The sequence below is a fragment of the Serinus canaria genome, chromosome 5 (assembly GCF_022539315.1).
Source record: "Serinus canaria isolate serCan28SL12 chromosome 5, serCan2020, whole genome shotgun sequence".
NCBI lineage: Eukaryota > Metazoa > Chordata > Aves > Passeriformes > Fringillidae > Serinus > Serinus canaria.
This window is the reverse complement of record NC_066319.1, coordinates 22847947-22862460: the sequence shown is the minus strand read 5'-3', so window position 1 is coordinate 22862460 and position 14514 is coordinate 22847947. Positions and strand designations below refer to the sequence as shown.

At 34.1% G+C, this 14514-nt stretch overlaps 1 protein-coding gene across 6 annotated transcripts in view; it reads left to right on the top strand.

Annotated features, from left to right (window-relative positions):
* The window catches only part of FUT8 (fucosyltransferase 8), a 96488-nt gene that overhangs the window by 33666 nt on the left and 48308 nt on the right, over positions 1-14514 (top strand). For all 6 annotated transcript variants that reach the window (XM_050975392.1, XM_050975391.1, XM_050975396.1 and 3 more), the window contains exon 3: positions 8596-8690. The gene's annotated coding sequence lies outside the window, so the exon portion shown is untranslated. The remainder of the gene's footprint in view (positions 1-8595; positions 8691-14514) is intronic.

The window sequence follows — 14514 nt, the reverse complement described above, 5'->3', positions numbered from 1 at the left end:
AGGCAAAAGCTGCTGGGGGGCTGGTATATCTGAAAAGTTGAATTGAGCATAAGGGATCTGTTCTGAATTAAGAATTCCAGTGCTAGTTATGTGGGTAGTATTGTGTAGTGATGGATGGAGTGCAGGGAGAAAATCAGTTACCACTTTATCAGTGTTACTTGTCCAGTTTTCAGTTCATGTTTCCTTATGTACTACACTTCTGGGGTATCTGAATAGCAAACATAAAGAATTTTTAGAATTTAAAACATATAGTTCCCTGAACTTTGAAAACAAGTTTTAGTATTAACTAAATGTAATTTTTCCCCCCTCTGACTTGAATTGTAATGCTTTATGATGACGTATATTTTAAAGGAAGTCTCTGGGATTTGATGTTTTGGCAATCTAATTATTTTCCTCTGTATAATGTGGTTAGAAAATGGGTGAGACACTATTGTGCTCAGAATGCAGTGTATTCTCAGCACAATTTGTGGGTATTTGTGGGCTTTGCCCCTCCAATAAGTGTATTTAGTAAATAGTGAATTTATTTGACATCAGTTGTATAATTGCATGTAAATGAAAAAGGAAAAATGAAGTTTTCCTCTGAATTGATGATTGGAGCTGAAAAGGTTAGCAATAATTCAGACTAGTTTTCAGAAAATGAATGTATTTGAAATCACATAGGTGGTATGGGTTTGTGTTTTGTTTCTGAGAACTCTCCTGTATTGATTGCAGCTGACACTTTGGGTGTGTATGGATGCTTCTGTGAATGCTGGTTGTAGGATCAGGATCTAAGTCAGGGGTGCAGAGCAGGAACAGTAAGTCCTTTCAATACAGAAGAACTTAATTATACCAGCAGCAGCATGTGACACCTGTGAGCACTTCTGTTTATTACAAGGTTCTGAAAAGTGCAGTCTGCCTGTGTTTTAAGTAGTCCATATTCAGATTAAATGGTGAGGTTCCTAAATTTAAGCATGAACACAAAGAGTTCACATGCACAGATTTCAATAGGATATAAAAATCACATACAATTACAAGATTTATTCAATCTTCTTTTCCTAATAGACTGCTTTTTGGAGCCTTTGTGTTTGTCCTAACAATGCTCTGTTAGTTTGTAGAAGAACATAGTAATCACTGCATTTACAAAACTTATTAATGGGATTTTGAAATAAATTTGTTATGGGGGGTGGAAAGCTCTCTGATTAGAACAAAGTTACAGACAGAGTATAATAAGTTTGTTTCTTCTAAGCTCCAGTTGTTTTTTAAACTACAGGTAAAATGTAGTTTACCATCCAAGCATCTTACATAACTTTTTTTTTTTTTTTTTGTAGAAATGCTTGTGTTGTCTCATCTTTCTCCATTTTCACATGACTGGTCACATATTGTGACTTCTTTTTTTCTATGTCTTACTGCTGCTTTTCATAAAAAGAAGAGTGTGAGAGAAAGCAATCTTAAAAGTAAAATTTATTTTCTCTAAAATATATTTAATCTGTATTAACATTGACATTGGTAAGTTTTAGTTTAGAAAAAGTTTTTTCTAAATGCTCAAGCAGTTTGAGTTTGTTGTATATCTGCAGAATTCAGCTCTTCTACTTCCAAATGCATACACATGCACTGTACCATCCCAGCCAACTCCCAAATAATTGCTTTTGAAATTCTTGCAGTTAAAATATTCTCCCTAACTCTGGTGTTTCAGAAGTTCAAGTTTATTATATTAGATATCTTGAAGACTCTTAAGAGCAGTATCAGAGCTCTAGCAGAATGGGCTGAGTTCTGTGGCACTGTTTATTTACTGTATTTTGCTGCAATTTTCTTCACTTTTTTCCTTCACTTACTGAATAGATTTTCAGCAATGACCATGCCTATGTATGATTCAGGCAGAAAAAGTCAGACTTAAAATTCATGTGATCTGAGCTTTTGTCTGCAGAGGCTCCCTGTCCTACTCAAATGTCAGTAGCAGTTATCTGTAGAAGTGGAAGCAAGTAGCCATGACCCTTCCAGTTTACTTTCTGAGCTTCCAGGTCTTGGGCTGTTCTCAGACAGATGCAGTGTAGTATCCATGGATGGATTTTTGTAGAAAGAATATCTAAGTCTGCTTTCTTTAACATGTCAAATTCTTTAAATTCAAAACATTTTAATTACAGTGAATTTCACAATCTAGTAGCACCTCCTGAAAATCCTAATATTTTACATCAACCAGGTCTCCCTAATTCCATGCTAATTTAGTTTATAAAACTTAGTCACCCTCTGAGGCATGACATCCCTCAGAAAAACAATGTTCTTTATTTCCCAGTATCTGGTGTGAATCGATGTGCCTATTGTTTCTGATGGGTATTGTAATTTCCTAGCTGCAAGAATTCTTCTGTCATCTTCTTTGTGAATAAAGATTTCAATATAGGCATCAATTTAAGTTCCTTCTGGTAACTGTGAATGCATTTATTTCATTTAACTTTTCCTGCTGTGGTCCTGTATTTAATGTGCGCTGTAATAGTCACCTCAAACATAATTTGCACTTATGGCATCTCTGTCAAGTCTTTCAGTTCCACTGTGCTTTAAAAATATTTGATACAGCTTTTATGCATGTAAGAATTGGCTTGTCAAAACTTCTGTAGGCTATAAATTTAGTATCTTCTAATTAAGCTTCATCACCTCCTCTGCTTGGTTTATGTGTGTCATGGGGAGCAAAAACTTGGTCACTGATATTTTACAAAACAGCTTAAATTGTCGTCCAAAGACTTCTTTTCTGCTGCTTCTGGTCTTGTTACTGGAAGTGATTGTGGACTTGAAGTCACCAGCTCCTTCCCAGCATTTTTTAAAAGACCATTTAGTTTTCTTACTGAATTCTGTCTTTATTTTCAGCAGTCATTTCACCACAGAGCATTCAGTAGTGTTAAACAGCTTGGTATCTTATACAGGTGATATTTTATACCTTATGGTATAATCTGCCTTCTATCCTTTAGAATCCCTGGTAGTCTCCACATAGGAAGGATGTTGGTACCATCTATTTATGGGACCATTTATTTTGTCAAAGTTTACTTGAGCCCCCCTTGTCTTGGGAGCCCAGGTTGCTCAAAGTATTAAAAATTTGTTTGTTGTACTTACGTGTAGACGTGACCCTCTGGGACATGGTTTGGTGGTGGCCTTGGCAATGCTGGGTTAATGGTTGGACTACATGATCTTAGAGGTCTTTTCCAACCTAAAATCTTTTATGATTGTATGAGTCTACTTATCTGTCTAGAATATTTTAGCAAAACCAACTTCAAAAGCCATTGTTTGACTTAAGTTCCTCTTTTACCTACCTCTATGTAGATAATCATGTGTATAATGCAGCATGGTGGGGTAGCCCCTGCCTTCTAATCTGCTGCTGCCATTTGTTATAATCTTCATTTGCAGTTTTCAAGTGTGGGAGCAGACAGATTTTCTTGTTTCCTTGTTGCTTTTTGTGAGTAACTTAAGGGCTGGAGATACAGATCCTTTATGCCCCCATTCCTTGTGGAACTGAACTCTAAAAGCCATCCAGACTCTCATTTAAATTACTAGGAAATTCCATCCTGAGACTCAATTTGCTGAAGCAGGGTTGCTTGCTTTAAAAAGAATACAAAGATTTATAAACCAAAAGCCTACTATCTGTATTTGGGCCTTGGCCATACTCAAGTAAAAAAAAGAGTTTGTAGACTGTGTGTGAGTCTGGCAGGAGGTAGCTCAGAACCATGGAGAGCTCTTTTAAATTCCAGGATGGGGAATAATGGGCATCCTTTATTTTTTCTGGTTATTGTTGCTAAAATTAGCCTGAGCTATTCAGAAATGAAGGAAGCTGGAGGGCTAGAAAAAGCCTACACTGAAAGTAGGAACAAGACTGTAATACCTGTTACAAAAGAGTAGGTGGAAAAAGCCCAACTTGCAAGTTAAGGACTTGTGAGATACTGCTGTAAAGGAGCTAAACATAGGAGCTGCTGGCTATGATAGTCACATCCTTACTATAATGTGTTCACCACAAAGCAAAGTACTGCTTTTCTCACAAATTACGACTTTATATACAATTATTCTGTGAAGGAAATGCTTCTCTCTGTGGCTGTGTAGGTTTACTTAGGAAACAGTAAGAACAACATGATTTTAGGGTTTTCCTACAAGTGCTTGAGTTCCACATTGATTCAAATGCTGATTTAAAATCCTGCATTTTGTTACTCATTATCAGTCTGAAATACTTGAATGGGATTTCACTAGAATTGCCTTTGAGAAGATATGCAAATTTAACTTTTAAGTCTTTTGTTACTGTAAAGTATTAATATTGCTTTAATAATTACAGACACTTATATGGAAAATGAATTTTAAATCCTATTTTTAGAATGTTTACCTTATAGAAAAAAGTATTATTTGGTAAAAAACATCAAGCTTGCTTTAATTGCTGTAGAAAAAGTTATATATATCTGGACACAGAGATACAAAAATCCCATCTTACAAATAAAAGAAAATAGCTCACTCATTAAAGCACCCACTGTGGTTTGACAGCAAATTTATGCATTAGGGATAGTTGTTATAAATAAAAATGGGAATTCTGATTAACATTGTAAACTTAAAGTATTAAGTTTAAAAGGACATAAAAGGAGCTAAGCAAGAAGGTAATACTTTCAAAGGTGTTTTAAACTCAGCTAGTTTTAAACTCACCTGCCATTTTTCCTTAATAATGTCACGCCAGTTTTGAGAGGAAAAGGCATTGGCAGCATTCTGTGAGGTTTTCTCTTGCAGCTTCATAGCTCTGTTTTATTCTTAGCCCTACTATTGTACAAAGTGCTTTGAGTTTTTCAGTTCCTTTGCTTTTACATATATGAATAGATCTTAGATCAGTGGTACACTAGAGCTATGGTGATGGTGAGGATCACATGCAGAAAGCAGTCAACTTTTGGTGGCCTGGAGCTCTACAAAAGCTGCAAACCAGTGTAAATTAGACAGCATGAACCTATATGCTAATGCAAGTAAATGGCTACTTGAATTAGCTCATTAGGTGCCTTTTTTGGTGCATTTTAGTGTGTAAAGTTCTGTATCCCAAGTAAAAGGAAACTGAAATGACAAGGGAAATTTTTGCAGGCTAAGATTCGCATATTTTGACGCAGTGGAATTAAGGTTAAGGCAGATACTTTTTTATCATATGGCAATATTACTATTTGCAATCCCCAGTAAAATTTGTCTTGCTCTAATAAAAGTCCTGAATAAAACATGGTTCAATTTGAGCTAGAAAATGGTGATAAAAAAGTAAGTCTGATTATTTAGTTAATGATCCCATTTGATATTCTTTCCCTGATGTGGCCCACTCAAAACTGTATTCTGGCATTTCTGTCAAATCACCCAGTCCCCAAGCCTGCCATGTATAAGAAGAAAGTCTTTTAGCTCAGTTCTGTGACTGTTTTTGTTTTTTTCCCCCAGCATCTGAATACCATATAGCCTTCACATGCTTTGATTTTGCAAAACCTCCTGGTTGCAAATATCACTTCAGTTTTCTTACGGCTGCCAAGTGTCATGCATTTTTGCATAACTATTACAAACTCAGCAGCTCTCTCATCTGCCTGTTTTTCATCTTGATTTATAAACATCCAGCTGAGTTGTGAACAGACTGATGTTAAGTTTCCTGGTTATTAGATTTTTGCATGTTGCTTTGATGCCAGCCAAAAGAGAAAAGATCTTACCTCTGATCTTGCTTCTGATGTCTGCAGCCATTAAGGAATGACACAGGGAAGCAAGCGGAAAAGAAAGGAAAGTTTAGTGGAGCACTGCAGCAGAAACAAGAATGGAAAAATCAAATATTACCTTAAGGTTGTTTTTTTTCTTCTTCTCTGTTCCTTTCCCAAGGCATCCAGATTATTCTCCTGATAGGGAGCTGCACTTTCCCCAAGAAGAGGCAGCTGTACTTTGGTCCCAGATGAGCACTGAAACAGGAGGCAAACACTCTATTAAGTCTGTTAAGAAAGGGATGCACTGTTTCTGTGTTGTTAACTCTCAAATGACTAATGCAGGGCAGAAAGCCTTATTCTGTTCAGCTTCTTGATTCAACTACTGTGTATTTTTGAAAGCATTTTTGGTGCTTTAATTAAAAGGGAATAAGGAATTGGGAATCCTTTACTTAATGAAATCATCTGTTTCAGTGGCTGTTTCCTTTGTCTGTTTTGCACTTATTTGTTTAGGAGCTGCTTTCTCCTACCTCATGAGCCAAATTTATCCAGGTGGAACTCCTAATTCTCAGAGTTTGTTATGTGTTTATTTGCAAGTGTAAAAAACAATTCAATGTCACAAATTCTTTCTTTTAAAACACATAAGTTATGTCCTTCTAACTTCCACAGTCTGATCTTTCACTTCATTGCTTACAAAGATTCTCTTCCTGGTTTTCTTTGGAATGAGGCTTCTGCAAAAATTATCAGTAGATTATTAATTTATTACTATGGAGGAAGATCATGCTTGATGTTAGAGGTTTGAATTTTTATTATTCATCAGCTGGGGTTTTATTAGAATAGGGTTCTATGGAGTCAACACAGTAAGTAAACAAGAGAAAATAAACCTTTACTGTCATGTGACTGTCCTGTTCATTTTCTGAGGTAATTTTTATCTTACAACACCATTTCATTAGTTCAGATTAAACGAAGGGAACTTCTCACTTCACTGTGTTTCTGGTTAATGTATTATCCTAGTAGCTAAAAAGGACTGTAAAAGTGAAGGCTGCTTTATCCATTGCTTATTAAAATGAATCCATATATGTAATTTCCTTGGAGGTGTGCATTGTTTCTGTAATTGACTCTTTTATCATTCTAAAAGAAGAGTCACCAGTAAGTTTTTGTCTGTTTGACAGAAAATCTTGTATATATTTGTCAAGTACTCTGCTCCTTTTCTTTCAAGGTACAATTCCCTCTTTTGTTCAAAATAAAATTGATTTAAAAAGAAAAGAGAAATTACTGTATCTTTTTTGAAGCTTTCAAATGTAATGTGCTACAAGAACTATGAGCACTTCTATTTATTACTGGAGTGCTTATTATTTTCAAACTGTATGTGTTACTGTTGATGTACTGTTGATTCTTTTATCTAGTTTAGAAAAGTAATTACTTCTGATTAGATTCTTAACTCCTGATAAACTCTTTCAAGGTCAGTGTTCTATGTATAGCTTTAGCTTAAAAGCCCCCAAGTGCTGTGGGTGTGGACTCCTCTGAGCCACTGCTGTTGTGATAACTGAACCTTTAGGTGTTCATGTGGCATAATTTGGAGGAATAATTGGTCTCTGATATTAAAAGTACCTAAATTGGTGTTTTGATAATTTGTTTTTTATCTCTGACCAGAAGCTATGTAGTTGAAGTAGGATTAGTACTTAGCTCCATTGTGTTTTTTGTTATTGTGTGTGTGTGCTTTGGGGTTTTTTTTCTTCCAGTAGAAATAAATTTAGTAACTACAGGGGCATCGGACCCTGAATTTTTCATAATTTTCATGTGGTTCACCTTAGGCATTCTCTATGTAATTAGCTCTGCAAAGGAAACCAAATGTTTTTTAATTGAAAAAGTGCTCAGTTTTATTAGAGTAACAGTTAGGATAATTAACAGTTTAAGTTTTGCAACTCAGTGAATAGGGAAGAAAGAAGAAAAGGGGAAAAAAATTGCAAGGTTTTCTCTGCCCCCCTTATCATTCTCAATGTACTGTTGGTTCTGCTTGCTCACAGTTAATTCAGTGCCTTTAAGCCTTGAACTGCATGAAGAAAGCTTATGTTTCTTTGGAAGATAGCTGGAATTTCCTTGAAAGTTTGGAAGTTGTATTCTTTTGCTGTGGAATACTTTTAAAGAGCTGTTCAACTTACTTGTATTTTGTTTTCTCCAATTTTTCAGATCTGTGATTTTTCCAGTGATTATTCTAGTGACTTTTAAAATTTTGTTTGAAAAAAATTATTTACAAGGTTTTCTTAACAAATTCATAATTTTTATAAATGATAAAAATACATAAATGATAACAGATATGAGAGAATATATGAATACTTCTCTATTAATTTTATTAAAATTTAAGTCAAATATTCTATCTTGGTTTTTTTTATTTTATTTTTTTCCATTTCAAAGTTTTGCCTGATATTTTGAACAGGGAGTAATGCTTAGAGATGGGTAAACAATTATTTGACAAAACTGCTAAATGGCTGAACTGCTTTAATTGATTATGCAGATTTATATCTCTCATTCAACATGTATAACATCTTTCAGCTGCAAATTTGATGGTATCTGTAAATATTAATGAATCAACTTCAAACATAATTTTGAAGTTGGCAAATATTGACAAGGGAAATTGGGGCCTGGTGAGACTGACTTGTAAAATGTACTCATAAAATCAATACAGAGCCTAAAATATTCTTTGATTTAATTCTTTGGTTGCTAGATCACATTGTATCTTAATCTAGATATGATGAAAGATGGTAGTTAAAAATATTCTGATTGAGTGATTGATCTTTGTGGATAATCTGTGATTAGCTGAATAACAAGAAGAAAATGTGGTATTTTAAAAGAAAACATTAGATTCTTTCTCACTGTTATGATGAAGAGTAAATGAAAAGGAATTTATTCCTACAGAATGTGAAATTAAAGGGATTTATTTTTTGCTTTCAAACAGTTGCTCATCTCACTGACTGCTGGAATAGTGGAATTACATGTTAACCTCCAGCCTCCATGATGCAGTTGTGTTTCCTTCCTTCTGTCATGGACAGGGTAAGCTGTTCTTCATATATGTTACAAAGTTAGGATTTTTTAAAATGCACTGCTGTAGATGTGACTGATAAAATACATTTTATGTTTGCATGTTATGCCTTTTGGAATAATATTTTTTACACACCAAAAGCTGTAAAAGTTTTTATTTCATGGAATCCCATCATAGCTGCCTTTAGGAAGTTTATTTGGGGATCTTCTAGCCCAACACCAGTGATCAGGGTAGGGTTGATTGGAATTTCTTGCTTGGGGCTTTGCCCAGCCTCCCAGGATGGAGACTTCACTGGCACTTTCCTGCTGCACTTTCACCAGCGTGACCATGTGATGCACTAAATACAAGGAATTTAATCCAATGTGATATGTTGCATAAAATAAGCTATCATGGGTACTTTTAATAATGAACTGGTTTTTTTGGTCATGAAAAATGAATTACTAGCAATTGTCCTGCAGATTTATTTTTCTAGATATTTTGAATCAATCTTTTATACTTTCTACTTTTTAAAAATTTTTGCATCAAACATTTATGTTTATTATAACCGCTCCTCTTTTTTTTTTTTTTTTTTTTTTTTTGAGGAATAATTTCAATAATTTCCATCATCATCTGATTGATTTATTGATGTGAAACTTCCTAAGTATATGGGTTTGGTTTTGTGGGATTTTTTTTTTTGTTTGTTTTGGCTTAATTTTGTTTTGGTTTTGTTTCTGTTTTTTTCTTATTTGTGGATATTTAGACTTGCAAAGGATAAAAATCCAGAAATTACCTGAGTAATTTTTACCATTTTGAACAGCAAGGAGTTAATGTAAAGGAATAGAATAAAATAGAAAGTAATATTAGAAATTATTTTGATTTGAAAGAACTAAGACTGTGTTCAGTGCTTCAGAGAATATTATTGTTGATAAGAGCTCAGGTATTGGTGGTAGTTAGGGATCACTGATGGAGGAGGAGGCTTATAGGAAATAATTGCATGCATTGCTTATTCTGATTGAACTTAGACATGTGAGGGAAATTGCACTTACTATTCTCTCAGCCTCAGTTGTTCTGGTACACACCACCTTGAGGACTTGAAAAAAGCAGTAGCCACCTTGGTTTGGTGATCGCTGTTGTGTCTTTTTTTAGGAAATTTGTTGATGCTACTTTGGTTGCAAATGCAGCAACCCTTGGGCTGTTGATGATCCCTTGATCCCTTACTTTGTATTCTACATGTGCTTATCCTGTTGATTTTTTTTTTTTTTTTTTTTGTTGCATCAGTAAATATTGACTTCCTAAAAGAAGAATAAATTTGGCACAAGATTACTAATTGGTAATTCTGAATATTTGTCTGTTTATTCCTCTGCCTTCCCTTTTGAAGGTGTTTTCATTTCAAATTTTTGCAAAGTTGTTTTCAGGTATCAAATGCCTGTTAAATTGAAAATAGTTTCTGAGCTGCTCAGCTGAGCATTTAAAATCAAATACACACTATAAGCTCCAAAATAATACCAGAATCTTCCCCTACATTCACCTGCTTTGAATGTTTTGTCTGTATTATAATATGTATTGTGCTAAAACTTCTAAATGAATCTTCAGATGACTCATCTCAAGTTGATAATCTTGCTTTTAGACTCGAGGTTTTAATTCCTCAAGTCCTATTAATTTGCCTTCTTCATAATCTCTGTAAATCTGAAAAAGCATTAAACTTCTACATTCCATTACAGAACCTCTGTAGTGAAATTTCAGGAAGGATAAATCACACTGTGTCTTTCTCCAAAGCTTGTTCTGATTGGTTAAGATTTTGTATTCTAACCATATGAGTGGCCCTGGAGCTCTGAAACAGTTAAGAAAGTCCCTCAGTACCATCTCTTCCTTCTCAAATGTTTAATCTGAGAATAATCTGCAGATTGTATCAGATGCATAGACTGTATTTATTCATGTACAAGTATAAGGGACTGTATGAAGAGAATATCATGCAAATTGCTCAGAGCAATCTGTGCAGGTATAAAATTAGACTTTTACAGAGAATTACACTAGTGAAGAGGGAGTTATGGATATACGAGTAAATAGTGAGTGAGTCTAATGAGTATGTCTACTTATGGCCTCTGATATATGTGAATAGAAGTTAAGGAAAAAGAAGTAAATTTATACAATCAGTGTATATACATGGAATACTATGAATTTTATGTTCTTTGTTCCAGAAAAAAGAGGAAGTGGATAGTTTTTATGGGGAGAAAAAATATAACTAAACCAGTGAGCTTGACTAGGAAACTAAATGAACTCCATTTTGGATACTTTTAGAACACAAACATTAATACATGCTCTGTCAATGAGTTTCTGTTCTCTGCTTGAAGAAAACAATAAATATAATTTGTATGTTAATAAAGGTAATTAAAAAGTTATAGATGAATGAAGTGTTTTCCAAATTGTTTCCAGTCACGATTCTAAAAATGTTTGCAACTAAATGGGAAAAGATCTCTTGGGAGTGATATATATGAATGCTAGAATTAGAAATAATTACCAGTCCTGGCTTGATCACAGTAGTGTGCAAAGCATGGAGAAAAATTTCAAAGAAATGATGGTTAACAAAGTAGAGGTAGATATAAATGGGAAATTAGATAAATGCAGCATAGATTTGTTATCAAAGATTTTTTGACCTGTATTGTTTTGGGTTTACTTACCTACTGTTTCAATGGAGTCAATTTCCCAATGAAACACAGTTGGGGAGATAATGTATATGTATCCCTTTCAGCAATTTTGGCACATAGAAAGTTCTATAGTGAGTGAGAGAAATTGTGGATGAAAAATAGAATCCTTTGTTGGAAAAGGAAGTAGCTGAAGGGATGAAGTGACAGGGGCTTGTGCTGCAAGGAAGAGTATCAACCTGGAGGAGAGATCCTGTTAATGCAATTGATTACATGTGTTATTCATCTTGGGTGTTTTCAGTAGTGACAATGTCACAAAACCATAATAATTTATTATGAAAGGTCACAAAGTAGAGGAGGGTTCTGATGGGGTCAGAAAAATGTACAAGAATTTTTTACGTGGGATACTGGAGTGGTAGAATGGGATAAAGTGTAATAACATAAATTTAAAAGGATGAAAAATAAGAATCTCTGTATATAAGATAGGAGCTTATAAATTTGAAGAGAGATGCAAAAAGGTTTGAATGTATTATGTCCTTGTAAAATGGTTGCTGGCTGCCAGAGCAATGTGGCCATGAAAAGAGAAATCCTGTTTTGGGATACATCACATGGGCCAGGTCCAAGAGAGAAAAGCAAGTATTTGGTTCATACAAGACACCAGCAATGCCTTGTGTTACAGGCAGAATTTTGATTCAATTACTGTGTAAGTCTTCATAAAGAATTCATTGCATACACCATGAATAATATTTGTAAGGTTTGCTTATTTTTATCAAACACTACAGAAGGATTTACTTGTTACTTTTGTTCTTTGATCCTTAGTTTTATTTTAATATCCTAAAAGGATTATTTCCTTAGGCTCTAATCCTTTGTCAGAGGCTGTGCCATCACATTATTCTTAAATAAGAACTGGAATCAGAAAGTTGGTTTTAATTTTCATCTTTATGAGAACACAACAGGCTAACATTACTTAGAGTAGAATACTTTCCTAAAAAGGTAATTTTTGTTAGTGAAATCTTAAAAATATGAAATCCTAAAAATACTAGTTTAAGTTTGCTTTTAAGGGAAACTAACAATGTTCTGAGAGTTCAGTCTAAGTTGCATGTCTGGTGTAACATGCTTTTTGAGTATTTCACAGTTAAGGTAAGTCATTGTGATAGCTCTTGCAGTGGATTGAATTTCATGTTTTGTGCATTGTACAATTTCAGGTGATGTACATGCCTTAAATATAGTCCTGTATATGTTTGCTGTAGTGAGGGTGTGTGTTTTACTTTTTGAGTAATTTTATCCTTTTCAGCTTACATAAGGTACATTTTTTTCCTAGGCCAGTAGGTGGTTGAGCCAAAAGTAGATTTGCTTAGTTTGCTTTGAATTTTATCTAAAATAACTTGAAGTTGTACATTGCCAAGAAAAATCATAATGCTGTTCTGGGGCCATAATTCTGTAGGAGGCAAAAATACACGAGGAGAAAATACACACTGCGTCACTGAATTTACTATTGAAAGCATGTGTGAAATAGTACATTTAAAAGAACCTTATTTAAGCCATAGAAGATGTCCTTTCATTTGAAATTATATAGTATTGAGCTCCTAAAATTTTTAATTCTTAATTACCTTTTAAAGCTTTAAAATAACTTGAAGGCTTTGTGGGAGCAAGATGAAGAAAGGTAGTATTTTTTGGGGGGGTTTTTTTTTTTTTTTATTAATCATTTTTGCTATAGCAAAATAACTTCAACATGGATGTACATTATTAAGATGCATATTATTAAGATATTGGTGCTACACTTCAGTTACTTTTTTTAGTTATCATTTTAATCAAGTCTCTTTAGTGTTTCATTTAGTTGTTTTCACTTAGTCATTCAGTGCATTACATTGAAGCAATGTTGTTTTTTAACCAAATTTTTCCTCTTAATTTGGCAACAAAACTTTATCACATTCTTACAAGCAACTGTGCTTTACATGTGTAGTATGCACAATTTGATTTCCCAATTAAGGCTTGAAGCAGACGCTTATTTTAGGTAAATATTCTGTCTCCTCTTCATGGAGTCTAAATAAGTTTGTGACACTAACCACATTTTCTGTGCTATGCACTTACAATAAATAAATTTTAAATTGAGTTCCTTTCTCACAGTGTTATTTTTCATTCAACTGATGCATTGAACATTATGTATTCCTAATGATTTATGGAAGCCACTTCTTACCAGACCTATTTTGTTTCATTAGATAATGCTGCAAATTTTGTAGTGACTTTTTATAATAAACCTTCAAGATTAAATTAAACCTGAAAAATAGGTTACTGTATGTGATGCTTTCAACTCAGCATTTGCTTTTTATGTTATTTCGTTCTTATTCTACAAAACTTTTTCCTGATATTGGTTTGATGTCTTTCGTAGCTGAAGTTACAAATCAATTTGTAAGGAGTGAAAGAGAACTTCTACATTTAAAACCAAAAAGCATTCATTTTAATCATCATCAATGTACTGTTCATTTCTCATTATGTTGAGAAAATTTTATAGATCTGTAGGCTCTTCATCTTCTCTCTCAGGGAACCAGGAGACCTTTTAAATTTGTGTATGGAGGATTTTGCACTGTTAGTGTCATACCAAACTGCTTTATTTCATGGCAGCTAAAAGTTGCGTCTTTACAAGCATACATTGAGGAATGACTGAAGGTTACCAATTTCACTGTGACATCTGCAGTCCCACACTGATACTGCATTAAAGCTGGCTTTGATTTGCTGTACTGATGGAAGCTGCTGCTTGTTCTGAGCTTTGCCTTTCCATCCCATGTTGCTGGGAATTCTGTGGTTGCTAGCTGGGCTCTTCTAAATGGGACATGATTTACCTGAGGGATCAGTTGAAAAACCCTCTTAACTGTGTGTAGTGATGAAATTTGTTAAGTAAATTAGCTTGAAGGACTGCTCCAGAGCTGCTGAGAAGAATAGAGGAACACATTCTTTTTCATTCCATCTATCCAGGGTAAGCCTTTTGAAAGAGATAAGAGATATTTTTTTTACATTATTTTATAGAGTAACGTTGTAAGAATGTAGTTGACCATTCTCATGATCCCCTAGAAAGGAAACAAAACTAATCTAAAATTGAAGGAAAAAAATAGCTAATTATCAATATACCATGTAATGTATTTATGTCCTGGAAAATACAAGTTTATGGGTAAATCTAATCAAATGCAAGACAAGGAATCATGGTAAATCTCAGGGG